We start from the raw sequence: 6,540 nt of genomic DNA on the forward strand, positions 1-6,540 counted from the left end.
GGAAGGGACATTAAAGCCCATCCAGTGCCCATGGCAGGGACACCTCCCACTGTCCCAGGCTGCTCCCAGCCCCATCCAGCCTGGCCTTGGGCACTGCCAGGGATCCAGGGGCAGCCACAGCTGCTCTGAGCCACCCATTCCTCCCCACCCTCCCAGGGAGAAATTCCTTCCCAAAATCTCATCTAAACCTGCCCTTATTCACTTAAACCCATTTCCCTTTCCCTGTCACTCCATTCCTGGTGAAAAACCCCTCTCCAGCCTTCCTGGAGCCCCTTCAGGCACTGCCAGGCTCTGTCAGCTCTTCCCAAAGCCCTGGTGAGAGGAAAGCAGAGCCCCAGGAGCCGAGACCCCGAGGAGGGAGGGGAGGACACTCACCCTGAGTCCCCGTGGGCTGCAGAACCAGGAGCATCCCTGCCAGCAGCTGCCCTGGCCCGAGGAGCCGGGGCATGGTGTGGGATGGGAGCTGCCCTGGAAGGAGAGATCCTCTCCCCCAGAGCCTACAGGGAAGGGGAAGCTGCAGTGGGAAGCTGTGGACAGACAGACACACGCCACTGACACCACCCCCAGCCCTGCCGGGCAAGAGAGGCTCCTCTGAAGCCACAAAGGTGTTTTACAGCCCAAACCTCTCTGCAGCAGCCTGGGTCGTGTCTGGAACAGGTTTACACCCAGGGCAGGTGGGCTGGGGGGTCAAGCTGCTATGAAAACACCCCCCCAACAGCCCTGCTCTCATGGAACAGCACCCAACTGGGCTGCCTCCTTACAAACACTATAAATAAACCTATTTATCATATACACTTTATATAATATATGTACTTCATATGTATTATAGAAATACTTCCCTTAACTAGAGATAGCACAGATTATTAAAACCCACACAGAGCTGTCATTACAACTGCAGATTTATTATGATCCCATCCCAAGGCACGTAGCCTGCACAGCACTTCCCTTTCACTGGATGTTGCAGAGAAAAAAATTAAAACGCAGCCATTTCTTTCTGTACAGTTATTTGTCCTTGGGGCACACACAGAGATGTGGCACTGCCATGGATCCACCCATCTTGTTTGGGAAGGAAACCTGGCATTTCTGCTTTGCTAGGACAGAGGCTTTGAGGTTTTCTTGGCCATGAGAGAAGTAACGAGGCAGTGAAGGGGTAATGAGTGCAGTGTGGGTGAACTGGGCAGCACTGGGATAGACTGGAGAGGAGCAGCAGCTGGAGGTGAAGGGCTCTCACCACGTTCATGCCTGTTTGTACCACCAAAATTCACTTTCCACTCAGTTCCTTCCTAACTGTGCAGTGCTGGTGTAGCAAACAGGTCTAAATGTGAAGCTCTAAAAGACATAGAGTGATCTACAAACTGAACCTGGTGAGCCCTAAAAATTGGCTCACACGTCATTGATTCCTCACGTGACCAAATCTGTGGCCAATTGTTAAATTTTGTCCTGGCTACTTCAGCATTAGCACAAATTACAAAGTCCTGAAAAATCCTCAGTCAGCATCATGATCCACCACACAGAGGATGGTTCTTACAGCCCCAGTGCCACCAGGCAGCTTTATGTGGTGACTTTTAGCTCCTTTTCAAGTTTCTGGATCTCCAGGTAGAGTTTCTGGACTTCCAGCAGGGTTTTCAGATCTGACAGAGGAATTCCACACTGGGAACCTGCTTTGTTTTGACGAATCCTGTCACACATGTCAGGCTTCCTCTTTAAAAGACCCAAAACAAACACAGAGTGAGACCCCAGTGCAGGGCAACAAATCAACCACCCTCGTGAACCTGGACCAAAGCTAATCCAGGCTATAAATGGGGCAAAAACGAGGGAAAATGGGGAAGCTGGGGGTACTTACACACATGGGTGGTGGTGTCCAGGTGCCATCAGCTGAGCAAGTGGTTTTGGAAAAGGTCCCTGGATAGCCAGGCCGTGTGCAGGAGAAGGACACGGTTTCATTCACCCCATACCAGAGCTTGTTGAAGTGAACCACGACGTCCTCCTGCCTCGGAAGACTGGGGCACTGAACTGGGGGGAAACACACACAAAAAATCAAATGGTGGGAGGAGATGGAGGAGCAAACACCCTTCAAACTCCTCCTGTGAGCCAGCAGAGCAGCCCCCGGGCAGGGCAGGGCAGGGCAGGGCTGGCACTCACCTGGCTGGCAGGTGGGCACGGGCGGGTCCCAGGTGCCATCAGCCTGGCACTGGCTCTGGGCAGCGCCCTGCAGCCCGAAGCCTTCCTCACAGGAGAAGTGCAGGAGCAGCCCGTAGGGAAAGGTGAACGTCTGTGGGGTCATCCTTCCCCTCTGCACCACGGGCTTGGGGCACCGAACCACTGAGGGACAGAGCAGGGCCGGGTGTGGGCTCTGGGGACAGCAGCACCTGGGCAGAGCTGCTCCCCCCGACCCCCCGATGGCCCCAGTCAGGAGATCCGGAGTCCGTCACTTCCAGGTGGATCGTCCTCCCTCCTGTGAAGGCAGCAGCATCTCCCGGCAGCCCTGCTCGCTTTAACCCATTGTTCTGAGTGCTAACACTGCCCCCAGGCCTGCTTCAGCCTGACCCCAAACCCTGACCCCAAACCCTGATCCCAAACCCTGACCCCATACCCTGATCCCATACCCTGATCCCAAACCCTGATCCCAAACCCTGACCCCAAACCCTGATCCCATACCCTGACCCCAAACCCTGATCCCAAACCCTGACCCCAAACCCTGACCCCATACCCTGATCCCATACCCTGACCCCAAACCCTGACCCCATACCCTGACCCCAAACCCTGACCCCAAACCCTGACCCCATACCCTGACCCCATACCCTGATCCCAAACCCTGACCCCAAACCCTGACCCCATACCCTGACCCCAAACCCTGATCCCAAACCCTGACCCCAAACCCTGATCCCATACCCTGACCCCAAATCCTGATCCCATACCCTGACCCCATACCCTGACCCCAAACCCTGACCCCAAACCCTGACCCCAAACCCTGACCCCATACCCTGACCCCATACCCTGATCCCAAACCCTGACCCCAAACCCTGACCCCATACCCTGACCCCAAACCCTGACCCCATACCCTGATCCCATACCCTGATCCCAAACCCTGATCCCAAACCCTGACCCCATACCCTGACCCTAAACCCTGACCCCACACTCACCCCTGCACTCCGGGGCAGGTCCACTCCAGGTCATGTTCTCCCCATCCTCGGAGGTGCAGTAGATGGACTTGTCCCCAATGAGGGACAGCCCCTTATCACAGTTGTAGGTCACCTTGATGCCATAAGGGAACTCTTCACCATGGCTCTCAGAGTGCCACCCATGGGGGATTTGTGGAGGGGGCCCACAGGCTGTGGAATAAATGGAATTGATAAAGAAAGGCAGATGCAGTTACCACATTCAGCTGAGAATCAAAAGCATTTCTGTGAAATCAGCACAAAGTTCACTTCGTGGTTGGTGTGAGGCAAACTCACAAGAAGCTGCTGCTTGGATTTTGGCCTCTTACAGCAGCTCAGGGCTCCAGAAACATCCATGGTTTTTCCAGTGGTGGCCTCCCCACTCCTGGAAGTGTTCAAGAAACACGTGCGCATGGCACTGGGGGCCATGGTGGGATTCAAAGCCTGCACCTGATGATATTGGAGGCATTTTCCAACCTTAATGACTGGAATTGCAGCTCCAGGGAGGGGACACCTGGCTCAGCTCGTGTTCCCAGGTGCTGCAGGCACATCTCCCACTGGTGGCAGGAGATCTCTTGTCCTGTGAGCGTCACACGTACCTTTGTCACAGAAGGGCAGCATGGGCTTCCAGCTCAGATCATCCTCACAGGTGATGAACTCCGAGCCCACGAGGGCAAAGCCCTTCTCACACGCCATCCTCACCTGGGCCCCCACTGCATAGTCACTCCTGCTTTTATGAACCTCTTTTCCGTGAGGGATGTCTGGCTTTGGGCAATATTGTTCTAGAAATAATGGAAAATAAAGGGTGTTGTGGATTTCCAAAAAGAGCTTTCTATGGAGAAGAGCTACCAACAAGCAGCCCTGGGCAGAAGAGTGATCATCCCCCAGGTGCAGGGCTCAGGCTGCCTCTGTAATCCTAAAGGAACTACTGGGAATTGTCCATGCTCTAATGCTGGCTGCCCTGGCAGGCAGAGCAGGCTTTTCCCTCCTGGCAAGGTTTTCCTGAGCTTTTGTGGATATTTCTGTGCGCTGGGTCAGGAGCTGGAGCAGTGTCAGTTATTTACACTTCTTCTCCCAACAGGGGAAATGCAGGGAACATCCTCTGCTCCCCTGCCTGGTGTCAGCAAAGCAGCCCAAACACAAACCACATCCCCTTCCAGCTGGGTAAATGCCTCCCAGGGCTTCTCAGGAACCTCCCAAGCCTCTAGAAGCTTCCAACTCACCACTCCTGAACCCCTCCAGACACCAGCTCAGCCCTGCCAAAACCCTGCCCTTTTTCCATGGGGCCCATCTGGATCTTTTGCTGCCTGTATATTCCAGATTAACCCAGGAGAAGTTGATCTGGGGCCACCTGGAGTGCAGGGAAATTCTCCATGGCTTCTGTCACGGTCATGCCTCCACTCTGTCCCACCTGGAATGCACTCTGGTGCTGCTGGATGCCATTCATCATTGCCATCACAGTAGAGGGTGACGCTTCTCTCACCACCTTTGAGAACAAATCCTTGACTGCACTCCACTGCCAGAATTTCTCCACGCTTATAAAACTTCTTCACTTGCCATGGGTACAAGGGCTTTCCATTGGAGATGTGTGGATCCGAGCAATGAATTCCTGGGGAATGCCAAACATCAGCAAGGGTGAAACCATGGCAAAGCCAAGTGGGTGACAGGAGACTTGTTGTTAAGATAAGGATGGATGTCTTGTAGGACACAGACACATCATGGCACTAGATCTGCCCCTAAAGCATCCCTGGGTTTTCCTGGGGGATGGAATGATTGTGGTGCACCCTCAAAATCACAGTGGATGCTTTCCAGAGGTTCAAGGGACTGGAAAGCAGAGCTGGCAAATAAAGCAAAGCAAACTCTGCAGCTGGGGAATAAATCCAAGGAATTCCAGAGTCAACAAAGACCAAGTTGGGCCTTGGAGCGTCCCCCTGTCCCCTCCAAGCCGAGGTCATTCCGTGATTCACGAGGCTGGCCACACCTGCCCTGTGAGCTGCTGCCTCTGGGCCTTGCAGTGACCTGTGGCAGTGTCTCTTCCCAGCTAAAGGATTCTCCCTCTGCAGCTCACAGCAGTTCAAAATACCTGAGCAGGATATCCTTAGTGTCAGCAGAGAAGCACAGCCAGCACCAGAGCTGATTTCAGCTCCTGCCATCCCCCAGAGGAGCAAACCTGGGGCTTTCCTTCAGGTCACTCATTGCCACCATCCCCAGGGCTCACCTGGGACACTGCTCCAAGAGAAGGAGCTGACAACCTCAGCAAACAAAAACAAACCCACAGAATCCCAGAATGGTTTGGGTTGGGAGAGACCCTAAAGACCCTCTCGTCCCAATCCAAGGGCAGGGACACCTCCCTTGAAAAGCAAAGGCAACGAGGAAAACAGGAGGATCCAAGTCTTGTAAAAACCAGATTTTCCTTCAGGGGATCTTTGTCCATCCCGATGGACTCCTTCACTTACCCTGGACAGTCCCAAGGAGAGCAGCAGTGAGGAGTGCCCCAAGGACAGCTGCACCCTTCCTTGGCCTCCCCTGCTCCAAGGCTGACATGTTTATTCCTGCCTGGAGATCCCACAGATGTTACCACATTCCCCTCGTGAGCCACTCTCTGTGAAGACAGCAGAGGGGTGTTTAGGGGTATTTATCCCCTATATGTTTAGGGGTATTTATACTCAGCTATATGCACAGGTCTCATTGCTCCACCCCTGAGCAGTTCCTGCAGTCTCAGGAGAGGAACAGCAGGTGAATTTCTTTCCTGCAAACTTACGGGTAAAACACTTTATTTATAGTAATAAATCCCTTGGAAGTAAATTCCTAGTCAGAAGAAATCCTGCTGGAGTCACCAGTACAGCCCCCCAACAATGAATTACCCTCAGGGAGACAGAGAAATATCTCAGCAAAAAGTTCCATCAGTTCTGTGCAAATATTAGCTGAGTCAAGCTGTAAAGCTCACAAGTCAATCAAACCCAACTGCTTTACAAAATGGAATTTAAGTGCAATTTGCACTCACCTGGCTCCCCCAGGGAGCTGTAAGAGTCCTCTCTGTGTTATCCAGGGTCATTCATGAGCCTGGACCCTCCCGAAGCTGCATAACCTCCCAGTGCCTGCTTTCCTCCTGGAAATGAGGATCCCCCTCACTGCTCCCTGCCCTAAACCCAACACTTCCCATGCCTTTCTTTCAATCCTTGCCACACCTCCCGGTTCAATCTGATTTCATGTCCCGACCGTGGTGGCTGCACAGAAGCTCCAGTGCAGTTCCCAGGAGCAGCACTTGGAGCTGCCTGGCTGGGATTTGCCTTACCTGGAGGTGTGCAGGTAGGAGATGGAGAGCCCTGGCGTGGAACAGGGACTGCTCTTCTCCAGCCCCCCCAGGCAAAGGAGAGTTTTA

The sequence above is a fragment of the Cinclus cinclus genome, chromosome 27, assembly GCF_963662255.1.
Source record: "Cinclus cinclus chromosome 27, bCinCin1.1, whole genome shotgun sequence".
Taxonomy (NCBI): Eukaryota; Metazoa; Chordata; class Aves; order Passeriformes; family Cinclidae; genus Cinclus; species Cinclus cinclus.